Source organism: Pinus tabuliformis, chromosome 6 (genome assembly GCF_031772625.1).
Source record: "Pinus tabuliformis cultivar Carrire ecotype Pingquan chromosome 6, CPIR1, whole genome shotgun sequence".
Lineage (NCBI taxonomy): Eukaryota > Viridiplantae > Streptophyta > Pinopsida > Pinales > Pinaceae > Pinus > Pinus tabuliformis.
In genome coordinates, this window is record NC_142292.1 from 1,871,703,936 (window position 1) to 1,871,723,169 (window position 19,234).

The window sequence follows — 19,234 nt, forward strand, 5'->3', positions numbered from 1 at the left end:
TTCTCCATTTTCCTGAGGTCTGAGCCAGATCCCAGAAATCCTTGACTTTATTTAACCCTTGATTGTCTGTTTCCTACTTGAGACTTACAAAGTCCTCTGTTAATAGTATTGGTTCTTGCTGCCACTTATCTTCCCAAAAGAGTGCAAGATCTCCAGCTCTGATTTCCCAGAAGCTATTATTTTGAAAAAGGCTTCTATTATCCCAGGCTCTATTCCAGATGTGAGACCCTTTCACATTGCCAGACATTCTTATTAGATCCTTAGTGTGCCAAGAGCTGGCATATTTTTCTTTCCAGATTCTTTCCCACTGTGCTTGTGGCTCTTGAACCCAGCACCACCAAAGCTTGGCTCCTAGAGTTTTATTGAGAATCTCCTGATCATCCAAGCCTAGCCCCCCTTGTCCCTTGGGTTTACAGATTTTGTCCCAAGAGACCAGGGCCCATTTCTTCTTGGTATCTTCTTTACCCCAGAGGAAATCTCTTTGAATATTTTTGAATTTCTCTAAAACGCCTTTGGGAGCTGGGAGGGCCGATAACATGAAAACCGGGATCGATTGTAGAACCGCCTTTGTTAAAACCAACCTGCTTGCCAGATTCAAGACCCGAAAAGTCCAATTTTTGACTTTGTCTTGCAATTTATTAATCGTCTGTTCCCAGATACTTTTGTGCATTGGTCTGTCTGTGAGAGGAATTCCCAAATACTTTGTGGGGAGGGAGTCCCTTTGGAAGCCCAGAATTCTTGAAATGTTTCTCTGAATAGCAATATTAGTATTTAAGAAAAAAAAAATTGACTTGGAAAGATTGACTTCCATACCTGTGGCCAGAGCAAAATCCTTCAGGATTAGATTGTAGGCTGAAGCTTCTTTGACTGTGGGGAGCCCTTGTAGCATTGTATCATCTACAAATGGTTGGTGAGTCATAGCTTAACCATTTTCCGTTAATTGCAGACCTTTGGTTTTGCCCGTTTCTTTGGCATGCTTAATAGATCTGCCCAATCCCTCCATCATGAGAATGAAAAGAAAGGGAGAGAGCGGGTCTCCCTGCCTGAGGCCTCTAGAAGGAAAGAAAATCTCTGAGGGGGAGCCATTCACCAAAATTGAAAAACTAGAAGAGGTCACCAGAGCCATGACCCATTGGATCCAGTTGTGGTCGAACCCAAAAGTCATGAGAACCTTTTTGATGTAGCTCCAATTGACCTTGTCATAGGCTTTTGCTATATCATCCCCGCCTGTTTTTTCATGGGCTTGAATGATATTATTTAAGATTTGTCTGCCCTCCACATACCCTGATTGTTCCTCTGAAACTAAAGAAGGAAGGAGAGGTTTAAGTCTATTTGCCACTACCTTAGAGATTATCTTGTAAACCACATTGCATAAAGCTATGGGTCTGTATTTGTCTGCAGTTTGGGCTGATTCCTATTTGGGGATCAGGGAGATGAAGGAAGTATTGAGGGCTTTCGGGATCGTTTTACTGGATCTGGAGTCCTCCACCACATCCAGAATGTCCTGTTTAACAATGTGCCAACAAGCTTTAAAGAAATCCACATTGAAACCATCCGGACCTGGTGCTTTGCAGTTCTTCATATCTTTGAGAACCTCACTGACTTCTTCTTCAGTAACAGGTCTGTTGAGATTAAAATTATCCTCTCTAGACACTAACTTAGGAATATGCCTTGTGATTTCTTTGATGGACTGTTCTCTATCTGGATTGTTTTCTCGGGTGATATCTCGGAAATACTGGACAAGCACAGCTTCAATACTCTTATGGGTATTCTGTAGCTTTCCATTCTCATCCTTTATCGTTGAGATTCTATTGTGTGCTATGTTCGCCATTGTGGATCTATGAAAGAATCTTGTATTCTGCTCTCCTTCCTTGAGCCATAGTACTCTAGACTTATGCCTCCAGAATGTTTCCTCTTGTTTGCATAAATTATCCCATTCTTGGTGATGTTTATCAGCCTGATCACTTTTGATTTTGTCAAAGCCGCCTTTGATTAGGGCCTGGTTGAGTTCTTGTAATTTGATTTCCAATGATCTTTTGTTCACAAAAATGTTACCAAAATCCTTTTTGTTCCACTCTTTTAGTCTGAACTTGACATGCTTAAGTCTTTTGTGAAGGAGGTACATTTTTGAGCCCTGGAATTGCAAATCCTCTGACCACCACTTTTCAATGTTGCTGATGAAATTTGGGTGAGAGAGCCAAATATTCTCGCATCTGAAGGGCATGTTCCTAGGAGAGATTAAACCCTTGACTTCCAGTTGAATCGACCAGTGGTCGGAACCTCCAAAAGGAAGGACCATTGCTGTTATTTCTTTATCTGTAAGCAATAGCTCCTCTGAAATCATGAACCTGTCCAACTTAGAGGCTACCTGTGCCTTACCTCCTCTTTTGTTGTTCCAAGTAAAAAATCCATTGTTTAGGTCTAAATCAACCAATTTCATCTCCTCTGTGAAAGTCTGAAACGCTAAGGAGTCTTTGTTGAGCGCTTTGGTACCTCCCTTTTTTTCCGAGAGCGATTTTATCATATTAAAGTCCCTGCCCATGATCCAAGGAATCCTAGCTTGTCTATGCCTGAGATCAATTAGGGGGTCTAATAATTTAAGTTTATCATCTATTTTTTGAGGACCATAAACATTTGTGACCAGGAAGGTTTTTGGATCTCCCACTGGTTGAATGACCACTGATAAGTAGTTTCTAGATGCTTCTGCATCTGTTATATTGATTTTCTTTGGATTCCACAGAGTTAGAATGCCCCCAGCTGTGTTTTCAGCTTTAACCTCTAGGAAATCAAATCTATTAAGCCATTTGCTGTGTATTTGTTTTATTTTCTGGATGGAACATTTCGTTTCTTGGATGAAGATAACATTTGGCATTTCTAGTTTCATTCTATGACTGAGCATTCTTTGTTTTCTTTTACTACCTAGACCTCTAATATTCCATGATGTGAGCTTCATATTTAAAGATTTGTAAATGAATAACTAGTTAGGTCTTTCATCTTACTTGAGTCTATCATTAACTTTCCACACTCCATCAAGAGGTCCTTCTGCTTTTTCCTACCTCTCTTTTTTCCTGCATTTCTTGTTGCTAACACTGGAGTAGTTTTCATTACCTTAACTCCTCTGTGTTCCTGCTTTTCAATGGTTTTTTCATTCACTAAATCTCTTTCCTGAGTTTTCCATAAGAATAGCTGCTGAATTTTGTTGCAGTCTTCTTGGGGTAGTGAATCTATCCCTCCCGTGGACCCCTGCCTCAAGAATCCTTCCAGATCTAGATGTTCCTTATCTAGAATTTCCTGAAGCTCATGATCTTCCAGATCTATTTCACTTTGGGTCATTTCCTGATCCATCTCTAGTTCTGTTTCACTCAGTATGTTTTCTTTCTTATTATCCGTCTCTTGTGCTGGGTTGCAGTCTTCTTTCATTTCCATTTCCATTCCCTTAGGGCCATCCTCCATAGATTGGTCTTCATTTGCCATTTCTGCATTTTCCTCTAGTACATGATACCTATTTTCGCTAACCTTTTTCCCCTCATTACGTGGTTGCCTTGATCCTTTTTTGCCGCCTTTTTCTCTGCTTATAACTTTTTGGAAGCTATCTGTATCCTTCATTTCCTTAGTTTTGCCTTTGTTTTCTGCTTGACTAAGAGGGAAATCTCTGAACAAGTGCCCATGTTCATGGAATTTATGACATCTGAATGGGATATGCTCGTAGTCTACTGTTTGAACCCATTCCTAATCAAAAACTTCCAGGATCACTTCATCCGGAAGAGCTCTTGATAGATCCATTTCCACACAGATTCTTGCATAGGAAGTGTATTTGCCTCTTCTTGTGGCTTTCGAAGCTTTGACAAAACGTCCTAGTTTGTTACCTATGGCAGCAAGTGATTCAGTTTGCCAATAATCAAGAGGAAGAGAATAAAGTCTTACCTAGATTGGTACCGAAGTGAAAGTCTCCCGCTCGGGCACAAAGTTCATCTTCCAAGGCCGCATATAGAGGCCAACTGCTACATAAAAGTAGGCTCCTCCTTCGAATATTCTGTCTTTGTCTTCGATGTTTGTGAACACCACCATGAAAAATCCCTTGGACCCTAGATGCAGGTCTATACTTCCTTTGGGTTTCCAATGATACTTGATCCATAACTGCAAAGCCTTTTCTGTGGGCCATAATCCCATAAACTTGCAGATTATAGTGTAGGTCCCCATATGTTCTCTGTATGCTTGAAGTGTAGGATCGTTTAACACTACTCTAGGAGTGACCTCCATTTTGGGTCTGCATGGTCCCTTTTGTTTATTATTCCTTGTACCCTGCCTTTTGTCTTCTTCTTCTTTGTCTTTAGTGCTGACATTTTCCTTGGGTCTGCCTCGCTCTGTTTCCTTTTCATTATTACTCTGTTCCTCTTCCTCCAAATCTTTGACTTTGCCTAGAGGGGACTTGCCTTTATTAGCAACAACAGTTTTGTAGGAGGGAGGGGAGCTCCCTCCCCTGCGTTTCTCCATTAGTAGCAGGCCCTGAATCTCTTCAAACTCTGGCGACACGTTTTTCCCTGCCTGCAACTCCTCCCGAGATTAACTTACATTCATCCCATCCTATGCAAGGATATATATAAGAATACATAAATACACACACACACACATAGTTAAAAAGGGACCTCACTGAGGTTTCCAACACACAACGCATGCATATCGCTTCTAAGCTTCCCCATACATGTACATAAATACATGAGACAAGGATTCCTCAACTCAACCATCATGGACTATCTCTCCTGAGTAGATTCAACTGCATGTTATAGCTCGTTTTACTTTTCTCTGTGTTCAAAAGAAAATGTATACCTATAAAAGAAAAAGTCAAAAGGAAAAAAAAAATCAAAAGGCAAAATTTTGATTTAGTTTTAAAGGTGGATTAAGCTGCACTAACTAAATCTTATGCAGACTTAAGGTTAAATCCAGGTGGGTCCTTATATGCCAAAGTCGACAAATGATTAAATGTCGTTCAAATTTTCGGGCTCGATGGAAGATATAGGTGGGGCCAATTAGATGGAGAAAACTTGACGATACTACATGCCTGATGGCTAGCTCCCCGAGTGCCTCTGTAAAGACTTTTCCAGATGTTGGTTGACCGAAGATCAATGACTTGCAATGGTTAGGGTGGGACTCCATCAGATTTTCTCCATACAATAGTATGCCCTCGTATTATGTCGGAAAGCAAGCGCGGTTATGTCCGCAAGCGAGCGTGGGTGCCATCTAGCCATTTTTCCACTACTTTGTCAGCACTTGTCATCATACCCCTCTGCCACCTCATCCTCCATGTGACCCTCTAGCTCATCAACCATCTTGTCACCATGTCATTGTTCAAATTTCCCACATTCTCATTTAATTCCATTTTTCCCACCCGTTGTTTTGTTTCCTCCATAAAATCATGTTTCTTTACTCATTTCATTTACCATTGTCCTCTGCTCTTGATTCCATGGATGCAATTGTACAAGTTGCAGCTCCAGTCAGCATTACCCACCATTACTCAGGTATTTGCATGAAATCTATGAACATCCAAGATTATCAAAATGTCAAAGAAATCCATTTTAGCAGGTTATTCTTCCCATATTCCATTGATGGACATTGAAGCATATATATTTAACTCAGTTTTCTCAATGAATTACATAGAAATTTACCATCATGTTCTTCTTAACCAAGATGAGTCTGTTGTATATGCTTCCACTGTAAGGTCAGGTGTTTTAGCTGCCATGATTCCTCAAACCATGTGTTCCTAGAATTCATACATTGGCTAGTCTCTGCCATCTATTCTCAAAAATGTTTTGTCATGAACAAAATAGGTGAAAATATTTTTCAAGTGTCTTTCCTTTTGATTCAGCAAGAATTATGTTTTCCTTCCTCAAGTTCTTACACTCCTTTCTCAAAAGAAACTCTGTTTTCTAATTTTCAAGTCTTATCTGCCTCTAATTATGCTCAATTGACTTTGTTCTTAATGCCTATTGGGAAGCATTTTCCCATTGAGCCTACTCATTTTCCTTTGATACCTTTTTTAAGGAGGTTAGACATATTATTCAAATTCTGGCTAAGTTCTTAGGAAGGGAAGATACAAATATTATTGACAAAGCTATCCTAGGGATGTTCAGTCCGATGATGAGCCTTGAAACCATTTTTGACATATGTGCTTTTTGGGAGAAGATGGTTAATTCTCAATTAATAGATCTTTCCCCCACTAGATGTTTTAGATTTCCTTCGCTAATTACTTATCTCTTCTTGTATACACATGTTGAGAGATTCATGCAGTTAAGATTGAATATCATGGACCCTCACAAGAACAAACAGTCAGTGATATTTTGGTCTGATGTGGTAAGAAGTACTGCAAATAATGAGGGCTTGATGCACTTTGTTAGTTCGTTTTTATCAGTTTCTTATTCAATCATAAACAATTATCCTCCACCTTGCATATTCCCAAAGGCTCAGTATTTTCTTTAACTCAACAAAGAAGTTAAAATAGGTGATTGGTTTCTATTTGAATATTATGCAGAAATTAGATTATATGGAGCAGAATTTGTCTCCTATAGGCTGCCTACATTTGTGCCTATGATACTTTTCATTGGAATAATCATCAGGCAGATTTTGAACATGGACCAAGTACATTTGTTCCAGCAAAGAAGGGGCACCTATTTAAATTACCAAGGATAGTGGGACCTTTTGTTGTTAATAATAGGCAAGCTATAGGAGAAGTGCAAAAATTTCTTGAAGGTATGAATTTACAGCTAGGTGAGAAATTGGCATATGAATCTCATCATATAATTTCAAACAGGAGAGTAGAAAATTCTTATGCTCCCTATGTACATGAAGCTTGACCAAATGTCGAGAAGCTAGCAAATGAAGGACAAACCAGTTTGTTAGGAGGGTTGGAGATTGGAACTCCTCATCAAAGTGATAAGAATTTAAAGAGAGGTAGTGAAGATGTCATTGACTTGGAGGAGGAAACATATAGAAGTGCTAAAAGCGTTAAACTATCTGAGCGGGGCAGTTCACGATCTGCTTTAGATTTTCAATTACAATTAGGAGAAATTATTTGTGCACCATATTCTCTTGTTCCAGAAGAGACTGGCTAGAGCGCTGGTTCAATAATAAAATAATTGTATTCTCATATTGAAGAAAAGAATAGGAAGGTTAAAGAAAGCATGGAGTCCCAATTAGAGGCTTAGTTTATTTCAGATTACCAGACTAGACTTCTTTCTACTAAGTATTTGGAAATAAATCATCATAAATTATCTTTCTCTCACCCTTCTACTTTGGCTGTGTTTGCTTGATCAGGTTTCAAGACTGTAAACTTGACAATAGATGCTAGAGTGATCCCATTGACTGATAAAATCAACCTACATAGGAAGACTGGTGAATTGATTTACAATTATTTGAAAAAGACTTCCTTGGCTACTAGCAAAGCTGAAACTTTATTAGAAAAAGTGGTTAATCAATTAAAATTAGAAAAAGAAAATTCAAGAGCTTTAACCACTCAAAATGAAGAGTTAAAGAAATTGATTGTTAAAATTGGGGCCAATCCAGAAGATAGAAATGTTGTCCAAAAGTTGTTGCAGGGAGTTGAGATAGAAATCCAGGGGTTGAGGAAGAAATTGAAGATGCCCTCCATAGAACATCCAATGGCTTTAGAAGTAGCACAGGTGGAAAATGAAAAAGAAGCATTGACTGATTAACTTGTACAAAGGAATGATGAAATCACTAAACTTAAGGAAATGAATTCTATTTTGCAACAGAATTGATACTCATGTTTGTACTATTGTAGTACAAGAAAATTCTAAAGACCTAGCTAATAAGTTAACTAGAGTCATGACTGAGCTACAGATTTCTGAGAATGAGATGAAGAAAATTCAAAGGGATTATGAAAGTGCCTTGAATATTATAAAAGCCACTATAAGAGACTTGGCAATGTCCAAGGAGAATGCTGAAAAATACAGAAATGATTTTCAAGTTGCTTTTCAATAAATCAAAGAGGTAAAGGAGAAGGTGAAGGGAAATATGTCCCTTATTCAAGCTAGAGAAATTTCATGGAATGACATCATCCATACTGTGAGGAACATCTGGGAATCATTGTCTATAGTAGAAGAGGAGAATATCATTATCAGAGATCTGGAAAACTTCATCACTGCTAATAAGCAAAAATTACAACAACGAGCTTAGTTTTCAAAGAAAATGATTGATTTCCTTAACTCAAGATCTTCACATTAGTTAATGAAGAACCTATAGGGGAAGAAGAAGAAGAAAACATTCTTTTGGAGCCAATGGATGAACACATAAATGCTAGGGGGAATGGAGAAAGAATAGAGGGTACATTTCCCATTCGAGAGACCAATGGGGACACCAAAGTGAAGAATATAAGCCCTTCCACCATACTTCATTTCCATGGTCTGATTATAGAAGATCCTGACACCTTTTTGTTTGAGTTTGTTGTTATCTGTCAAACCTATGACTATGCGAAAGATGAGCAAATGTTGAAACTGTTCCCTTCTACTCTCAATGATGCAGCCTTGCACTGGTTCATGGGATTACCTAACAATAGTATCACAACTTTGGCTCAGATGCAGCAAGCCTTTAACAACAAGTATCAAGACTATTGTAAGTCAAAAGATACTAAAGAAGAAATATTTCGAATGACCATAGGAAGTGATGAGTCCCTGGAGGACTATGAAGAGAGGTCCCAGCTCAGTTACAAAAGGGCCGGGTGTACACTTGACCCTGAGTCTCTGAAGCTGGTCCTGCTTAGGGGAATTTGGGAAGACCTTTTAGACACCCTCTATCTACTGGCCGGGGGAGACAGCTACCAATTATCCTATGAGGACATAAAGATTGTTTTTAGAAACCATTCTAGAGCAGCCAGAAAGAAAGGTAGGGGGAGTCAACCCATAGCCAGTACCTCTTCCTCTAGCTCATCCATTAAAGGAGAAATTGGAAACATGCTGGAAGAATTCAAGAGTGAGATGTTGTAGACTCTTTCCGTGAAAATGGATACCTTACATATCAAAAGGAAACAAGAGGAAGCAGAGGGGGCTTTGGCCATTTTTTGCCCTAGATGCACCAGGGGGCATCCTAGGAATGAATGCCCATTGAACTCTATAGAAGTATGTTCAGTTTGTGAAGAAAATCATTCTACGGACAAGTTTCCTTCCTTACCCGGACTTAAAGTTGTATATCAAGGCACTGAGGGAGTTACCGAACAACTCTATTACATAAAACAAAGGAGGCCGCATGGACCTAGACCATATCAGCAGGGGATGCAAGGGACATCTCAGGCATACTACAACTCCAACCAAGTCACTTCCATACCTCCTTGGGGCCCCACTGCTCATCCTTCCTGGTCCACACCTCCTCCTTGGTTCTTCACATCTCCATACCATGCCCAACCAACCACCCATTCACTTCAATCCTATGCTCTGCCGTAGCCTCAGTGGAATGCATCTCACCAGGGGTGGAGGCCCCAATACAACTCTCCTCCCACTCTTTTGCCTCCACCACCTGCCCAACCACAACCATTACCGCCTGATCCACCAAAGCAACCCCAGATGCCTACCCAGCCAAATCCAAACCCGAACAATAGACAGGCTCAACAAGTGTATAGTGGGGAACCATCATGCCCAACTTATGTTGTGGAGATTCAAGAAATTAACTTGTGATCTGGGAAAGTTCTCCCAGATAGCCAGCCTCCACCCAGGGAGGTTGAGGAAGATAAAGAGGAAAGTGAACCTAAAGCAATTCCACCCTTTCCTGAGAGACTATCCGTAATAGTCCAGCCTACCCCAGAAGAAACTGAACTCTTGGGAGAATTGAAACATTCATGTGTGAAGATACCACTTCTCCAAGCCATAAAAGATGTGCCTATCTACAATAGGCCGATCAAAGAGAAGTGCTTTAGGCATCCAGGAAGGCGCAAAAGAGATGCCCCAACCATCAATTTCATAGGGAAACTATCTGACCTGATGTTAGGGTAGGTAATCTATCCAAAATACCTAGACCCTGGAAGCCCAGTAGTTGATGTCCACATCAATGGCACCATGATCCCACACACCTTGATTGATCTGGGAGCTGCCATTAATGTGATGACAAAGGACACAATGCTCAAACTCAACCTCCAGGGCTCCTTGAGGAAGACTACAACCGTGCTATAGCTTGCAGACCGCTCCACCGTGACCCCTGAGGGGATTGTGGAAGATGTGATGATCTCCATTGATTCTTGGGAGTACCCTGTTGATTTCTTAGTTCTCCAGCCAAAGGAAAATCTCACTGGGTATCCTCTCATTCTGGGAAGACCCTGGTTGGCTACTGTTGATGCCTACATCAGTTGTCGAGCTGGGAACATGACCATAAAGAATGGGCATATGTCCAAGTAGTTAATCCTATATCCTCCTGCCCAAACCTTGCTAGAACATGATTTACCTCTCTGGTTGGAGGAGGAAGATGAGGATGAAGTCTATTCTACACCCCTTTGTGCATTAAGAATTGCCATGGGGGGGAAACAACAAGATGAGGATGATATGACTGAAAATCTGATTCAGAATCCACCTCCCAATGTATCACCATTAGAGGACATAGTAAGAGAAACCCAAAACAACCCCTCAACTGATCTCTTTGCGGCCAACTCCACCTCTCTCCATGTTAAGAATATAGAGTTCGGCCCAGAAAGAACCTTGAAAATCAATCCATCCCTATCCACTTCCCAGGAGAAGGAACTGTGTAGCTTGCTGAGAAAACACCTAGATGCCTTCGCCTGGAGCTATAAGGAGATGAAGGGAGTGCACCCTTTAGTATGTACTCATCATATATACATCAAGGAGGATTGCAAGCCAGTCAGGTAGCCTCAAAGAAGGATGAATCTAGAACTTATTGTTAAAGAAGAACTACAGAAATTGCTCGATGCAAGATTCATCTATCCCATCTCTGATAGTGAATGGGTCTCTCCTTTGGTGCTAGTGCCAAATAAAAATGGTAAGTGGAGAATCTATGTCGATTATTTGGAATTGAACAAAGCCACTAAAAATGACCATTTTCCTTTACCTTTCATAGATCAAGTATTAGACGGTCTGGCAGGGAAACTTTTTTTCTCTTTCCTAGATGGGTTTAGCGGGTACAATCAGATTCATATCAACCCAGAAGACCAAGATAAGACCACTTTCACTTGCCCTTTGGGTACTTTTGCATACCAGGTCCTTCTTTTTGGTTTTTGTAATGCTCCAGCCACTTTCCAAAGAGTGGTACTGAGTATATTTTTTGAATTAGTTCATGATGTAGTAGAGATATACATGGATGACTTTACTCCTTATGGCTCTGACTTTCAGGAAGCCTTATCTAATCTAGGAAAAGTTCTAGACAAATTTATTGAGATGAACCTGTCCCCAGTCTGGAAAAATATGAATTTTTGATGACTGAAGGGACGTTCTAGGTCATGCAATATCTCAACAAGGATTGCAGGTGGACCCCAACAAAATTGCCATCATCCAAAGGGTCCCACCTCCTCAAAAGGTGAGAGATGTCAGAAGTTTCCTAGGCTTAGCGGGGGATTACCAGAGATTCATTAAAGATCTCAGAAAGCTAGCCTCTCCTTTGTTTGGCCTTTTAGGTAAAGATGTCGAGTTTATATGGTTGGAAAACTGTCAAGAAGCCCTAGATACCTTGAAGAGAAAACTCGTGATTGCCCAATTCTGAGAGGCCCAAACTGGGCCCTACCTTTCCACATTCACACAGATGCCTCGAACAAAGCAATAGGAGCAGCCTTGGGACAAATTGATGAAAAGTTACCTTATGCCATATACTTTATAAGCAAAAACTTGTTAAAGGCGGAGTTAAATTATATGGTGACCGAGAAGGAACACTTAGCTGTCGTGCATTCTTTAAACAAATTTAGACATTATATCACAGGCTATCAAACTTTTGTGCACACTGATCATGTTGCAATTAGATATTTAATGAACAAACTGGATGTGAATGCTCGCATTATTAGATGGTTTCTTTTATTGCAGCAATTTGATTTGACCATTATTGATAAGCCTAGTAAAGAAAATGTTGTTGCTGACTTTTTGTTAAATTTGCTTGCAGGAGAAGAAGGAATGGTGGATGACCAAATGCCAGATGAACACCTGTTTTCTATCTCAGTACTCTCTCCATGGTTTGCTAATATAGCAAACTACTTGGTTTCAGCACAGTTTCCACCACATCTGTCCTCAAAAGAGAAGAGCAAGATAGTGAGGCAAAGTGCCCCTTTCACCTGGATTGGGGGTAATCTCTTCAAACTTGGCCCAAATCATATCTTGAGAAGATGTATCAGGGAGGAGGAAATCTTTGACTTCCACCTGACCTATCATGATGGGCCATGTGGAGGTCATTTTGCAGCAAAAAGAACTGCCTTCAAGATACTGCAAGCAGGCTGCTATTGGCCCACTCTTCATCAAGATGTGAGAAGATATACTAGCCAGTGTGATCGGTGCCAAATGATGGGGAAACCTACTCCAAAGGATGAAATGCCCATGCAACCTCAAGTGACCTTTGAGCCATTTGAGAAGTGGGGCATGGACTTTGTGGGGCCTATCAACCCTCCTTCAAAGTAGAAGCAGTACATCATTGTGTGCACCGATTACCTGACAAAGTGGGCAGAGAAAAAAGCAATCAAAGCAGCGACAGAGGAAAAAGTAGCTGAATTTTTGAGAGAGAACATATTCTACAAGTTTGGGTATCCAAGAGAATTGGTCAGAGATCAAGGTAGTCAGTTTACTTCCAATCTGATTGAATACCTGCTCACACATCATAGAATCAAGCACAGGACTTCAACCCCTTACCATCCACAAGCCAATGGGCAGGTGGAGGTCACTAACAGAGCATTGGAAGGGATCCTGACAAAGGTAGTGAGCAGCAGCAGAAAAGACTGGGCAGACAGATTAGTTGAGGCCACTTGGGCCTACAATACAACATGGAAGACCACTACAGGGTTCACACCCTATGAGCTGGTCTATGGGAAGAAGGCTTTGCTGTCAATAGAATTTGAATTCAATACCCTGAGGATGGTAGCTCAGCTGGACCTAGACCTTAGAAATATTACTTCAACTCAATGGATTGGATGAACACAGAATGCAGGCCCTTCTCCATACAGAGGTAGTTCAGCTTCAGAGAAAGATATGGCATGACAAAAACATCAAGGAGAAGCAATTCCAAGAGGAAGATTGGGCACTACTCTATGATTCAAGATACAAAGATTTCAAGGGCAAGCTAAGGACAAGATGACTGGGACCCTACACTTTGGAGAAATGTAATTACAATGGTTCAGTTCTTATCAGAACCATTTATGATGAAGTCATCCCCATGCTCATCAATGGGCATCAGTTGAAAGTCTACAAGAAACCCCTCTCCAAGCAAGAGTTCATTGAAAATTTGAATAAGACAGTGATGGTAATGGAGCATGTATTGGCCTCCACTTCATCCACTCACTGAAGAAAAAGAAAAATAAAAAAATAAGGACTCAAGTGAAAACCTCCATGAGACACTTGAGTCCCATCATTGGGTTGAAAACCTCTTCTGAGGCGGCCCAATGATGTCAAAAAAAAGAAAAGAGAAAAATAAGATCCCTGGGTGAAAACCTCCCTTGGAGGCGCCCAGGGCAGGCAATTAGGGTGAAAACCTCCCTGAGGCGCCCTAGTTGTTTTCAAAAAAAAAAAAAGAGAAAAAGAAAAATGAATTTCCAGTTGCATTGCAGGTTTGCAGGAAGACTACAGGAAGCAGCAGATCGTGCCAAGGGAGCCCTGAAACCAGCATCAGCACATATCTTACCTTCCCACACCTTTCTCTATCATTCTTGGCATTTTTCCACCTCACTATGCTTATTTTTCAAAAAACTATGTTTTCTACAGGAGGCTTTGTGTTTTCTACAGGAGGCTCCTGTAGGAATTACAGAGAGCCAGAAATGGATACAAAATGAAGTTTGAGAGACAGGGAAGCTTCATAAAAAAATCCATAAATCCTTCTGCAGTCTTCAAACCTCCTTGCCATCATGTCCAAGCCTGCATCACACCCCAAGCGTCATTCTTCTACCTGTTCAAGAAAAACACAGGAAAAAACACTTCTTCAGGAAAAGAAAAAGATAAGAAAGGGAACAACACCATCAAATTCACCTGAAGCCTACCTATTACCCCTCCATCTCTATCTACATCTCTTGCATCACCCTCACAGCTCCAAGTACAGAAAGAAGCTAAAGTTTCAAAGGGAGAAGCAGCTACAGGAGCTCCTGTAGCAGTTGATCCCATCAAAATCCAGCATCTGCAGCAAGAGGGTGCAAATATGAAGGTTGAAGAAGACACCTGAAGATCAGATCCAGCCAGAGAGGAACCTGCACAAAGCACAGCCACACATCAACAAGCAAATAGCATGCATAAAAAAAAACAAAAAAAAACAAAGGCATACAGCACAGAGAGAGAGCCACAACACCTCACAGCAAATACATTCGAATCTCAGGTAAGTAACTAACCCGCTCCTCTGTTTGCATTTGGTTAATTAGAAGGCATGCAAAGTAATGATATGGTTGAGGTTGAACGAGGGAAAGGTGGGCAGTTAACTTGGCCACCTTCATCTAGTTGACTCCACTCATCCGAAGATGTCACCCACACGTGCTCACAGTCAACTCAAGAAAGATGTCAAGGACAAGTAGTGGAGGAAGTATGAACTCTGATGCAATCATGAGGAATGATTACAAGGAAAGGACCATGATGATAAGGCAAGTGGTGAACAATGTTCCAAATATGGCCAATGTACACTTGGCCAGCTCACCCTCTATCACTGGAAATATCCATAAAAAGCAATCAGTACTCTTCCCCGAGCACTCGCACCACCTTTTCCTTAATTCTCTGCTTGAAACTCCGCTCCTACAATCTCCTCATGCCCCCACAGCCTCGTAACCATCGTTCTCCATTGATCTCTCCCATATTCCTACTCTCAGCGTTGTCTATAGGAGCACTTATAGGTTCTACAGGAATTTTACAGGAGGGACAACAGTCTTCTATAGGAGGGCCAGTGAGTTGTTTTGAAGGGAGAAAACACAGGTTTGAGCACAATTCTCGGGCTAAGGAGGTAGTTTCTATGCATACCCCCATTGAATATCCAAATATGCAACCAGTGGTTAAAATTTTGAGGAGAAAATAAAGCCTTTAAGTGGAGGAAATACATAAAAGAATTTATGCTTATTTCTTAAAAAGAACACAGTCTCTCTGTTTCTCTGTTTTTCTTCAAAAATTGTTGCCTCCTTCTCCTCATTTGGTTTCCCAAAGAAGCATAAACAAAATGACAAGAGATTTTATGAGGAAAGAGCCCACCAACTCCTCTAGGCTCCATGCACATCCCCAAGTAGTGGACATATTCACAAGAGCAAATTGGATGAACTTTTTTGAGAAATTCTGAGGGTTTGATGAGGAAATTGCTCAAGAATTTGCCCACTCTTTGGTCCCTCACACCAGAACACATGCCACTGTCACCTTTAGAGGCCTTTCCATGGAGATAACCCCTGAATTTATCAGTAGGGTCACTACCCTTCCTCTTGGATTGCCTTGGAGTAAGGATGAGAAACCAATTGGCCAAGCTGCTAAGAAAAACTTCTTCCAAAGCAATGAAACTCCCGTAGAAGATAAAAATGGCATAATAAGGGCTAGCATACCATATCCTTGGGATGAGGTTAGCTACCAAATAATCAAGTATATTTCCTATGAGGGGAGGTACAACATTGTCTATGGTTACCACTTTAGAATCCTTCATGAATTAAGGTATGGCATGGACACTCCAACCCCTCAGAAGCTCAGCATCCCCTACTTCCTCCTGCAGTCCCTCATTGACTCCAATACTAAAGTAAAAGCAGGAAATCCAGAGCAGCTAGCTCACCATGGGTTAATCAAAATTTTAGTGGAAGAAGCCCTCCATACATTTACACTCCCTATAGCATGGGAAATCTTCTGAAACATGACAGCTAAAGATGACATAAAGACCCTGACCTATGATATTAGTCCTACTGGTAATGAAGAGGAAGAGCAACAAGGGGGAGAAGGTGAAGCAACTGGTGAGTTAGAAGAACAAGAAGGGAAGAAGGAAGAAACCAAGATAGAGGAGGAGAAAGCTGAAGAAACAGAGCAGGAGGAAACATAGCAAATAGAGACAGAAAAAGAGGCAGAAAAGACAGAAGTGTCCCTTGAGACTCTAGAGAGAGAGGCAGAAGCTACTCTCACTACCCTCAACACACCAATTAAGCCAAAACAGAAGAGGAACAGGCAGACCTCAATGTATTTCAAGGCTAGGAAGAGCATAAGAATCAAAACAGGGAAACCCCAACCTTCTTCAAAAGTGCTAATTATTATTGAAGATTCACCCTCTGCCCAAGGAAAAGAATCCCCTTCCAAGGCACCTATCACATATGAAAGGGGGACTCGTAGATCCCCCACATGGAAAGAAAAGGAAGAGCTACAGGACCCAGAAACAGTCCTACAAGAGGCATAGACAGTTCTACAGGAGACCCTGTTGAAACTACAGGAGACCCAAACGCTTGAGAAAAGGGTAGAAGGATAGCCACAGGGAAAGGAGGAAGAAACAAAGCTACAATAACCTGATCCCCATCCCAGTCTTGGCTCCTACTACAATCTTCTTGAGGGGGGAGAATAATTCCACAAAAAATTTGCAATTCCACTATTCTTTGAATTAGAGAAAGAAAGAATAAGAACCCATAGGTGGATGCAAATAGCCAAATCCAAAGGGGTTGAGGATATTGGCCATATGGAGAACAAACTCAGATAAATGGGCAGAGAGTTAAGTGCTGTCAGACACAGAGAAGCAATCACAAGAAGCCACCTTGAAATTGAAAATGAATTTCTAAGAAGACAGCTGCAGGAGAAGGAGACCCAACTGGCATGTATGGCCAGATGGTCCATGGAGGCATTGCAATGTAGGACACTAGTAAAATCCTATGGCCTGTATCTCAAGGACCAATGGTTGTAATTTCAGGTAAAGACTTTGGCACAAAGAGGCACAATGACTTTCCAAGATTATAGGTAGTTTATGGACCTGTGTGACCAAAGCACATTAGAAGATAAGGCAAATATGGCAGAATTCTACCTACATAACGTGGCCCTCACAGACATGAATGTGTGGGACCCCAATGCCAGGCTAGGGGACCTACAACTAATGGCCATGGCCTCATGGATGAACCATGAAGAGTTAAGGGCAGCATAGATAATAAGGTTGATGATAAAGGAGCAGAATGAGCCATTAATGATCAGAGTTGAGCCATCAGACCCCATGGCACTCATCAACATACATAACCTGCTTTCCCATAATCCTCATATTTCCCCTAGATATATAAGTGATAAAGCACAGGCCATTGCACATTTTGAGGATATGGAACTGTTACTTGGGGATGACTATGTACATGCATGTATGAGGAGATGGAATACCTTACCACACAGTCTACAAATCAGGGAATATCATTCCCCAATGAGGATGAAGGAGGCATTAAGGAGAGTGCCAATGTATAAGCGCTCCATGCAGAGGCTGAAGGTCAATTGGATTGGCCTCAAATTGAGTCCCCCACTATTGCTAGGTATGCTGGAAGGCAGAAGAGAAGCAGAAGAGCAGGAGCAGTAGGAAGAAATAGATAGGAAGGAAAGATTTTATGACAAGGAAGAAGAGACCACATCAGAAGCATGGGATGCCAAGGAGGCCACCAGGGCCATAAAAGATGAGGAGATGGACTAAGTTTCTTAGAGGATGAGCAACACTTTCAGTAGGGGGTGATGATGAGCCTCATAAATGGGTAATTATATGGCCTCATTTTACCTCCTAACCTTGTCAAATCAACCATTCTTTTAGCTTATTGTATGATTTTCTAATGATATTTATGCTTATAGAGTGAGTTGAGTTAGTTATGATGCCATGTGGTCTAATATGTGTTTAATGCAGATTATTGATGAATTTTGTGGTCAAATTCAAGGATCCAGTGGAAAAATAGCAGCAATAAATCGAAGTGGACAAAGGAGAGGACTTAATAAGATGGAATCCCCCTCATTTATTACTCCCCACTTTGAATTCCCCTTCATTCAGCTCGGAGTACAAGCAGCCAAGACATGCATTAGAAGGTAGCCGAGCAAGTGGAGGATGACTGATGATTATCTCGAGTTTTAGGAGCCAAGCCTCCTTGATTTTAAGGAAGTTGTTGGTAGCTTCATTTGTATAAGTAGAGATGCCTAGGGCCTCACTAGGGCCAAATTTTTGTTGGATTTTTGTTGTACTTTTCCTTATGTAAACTTTGCTCAACTTTGAGCTTATTTTTTGATAGTTTCATGTAATCTTGTTATTATTTTGGAAATAAAGATGGAATCCTTTTTGAGTTAGCATTGAGTTACCTCAGAGGGTTGAAGCTCTTAGGTTAGGGCCCAATCCAAGTAGCCAAGCTCCTCTTTACTTGTATTTTTATGTTTTATTTTAGTTGTAGATCAAATTGCTGCTAGATGTATTTCTTTCATGGTTAAGAATAGGTTGCTTTTGATGATTCAGTAGTTTGCTTCCATTTGTGCTTTCTGTAGCAGGATAAGCAGTGGTAAAGAAAAGATTAAAAAGGCTAGCAATAGTACCTTGGCCTCTCTTCCTCCTTTTAGGAACATGATTTGAGGCAAAGACCCTCTTGCTGCCCCAAAAACACAGATTTTCCTCATTCATAGGATTTCTAGTGTTTGTAGCTTTTTATTGGTTGATAGTCTAGTTTTGATTTGCTTCAGAACTTCTTCATCATGCTCACTTCTTTATTTACAATAGTCTTCTTTCATGCTTTCCTTTCCTATAGCATTTCTCAGCATTTAATTTCATGAATCATAGTTTAGACTAGTTTGATGCAAAACTCTGTTTTTCTAGATCCACTTATTTCATTGCTTTCTTAATCTCAGTGGTTGACTGTCAGTTGTTTATGCAGCAGATATATTCTAGTAGTAGATCAGCCTATCATCCATCCCATCCTCCATCTAATCCATTCCCTACAGGTCGCCCAAGTCTCCCCTCAATTTTGCCTTAGTTTCCTACATTTTCCATAGAATTCCTTCCTCTCTCCTTGAGAAAATCCAATCATCTTTCTCTCTCCTAATGATTCTTGGTAGACCCTAGGTGCCCTAAAACCTCATTCCAACCTTAATCCACCTTTTCCACCCACTCTCACACCCTCAAAACA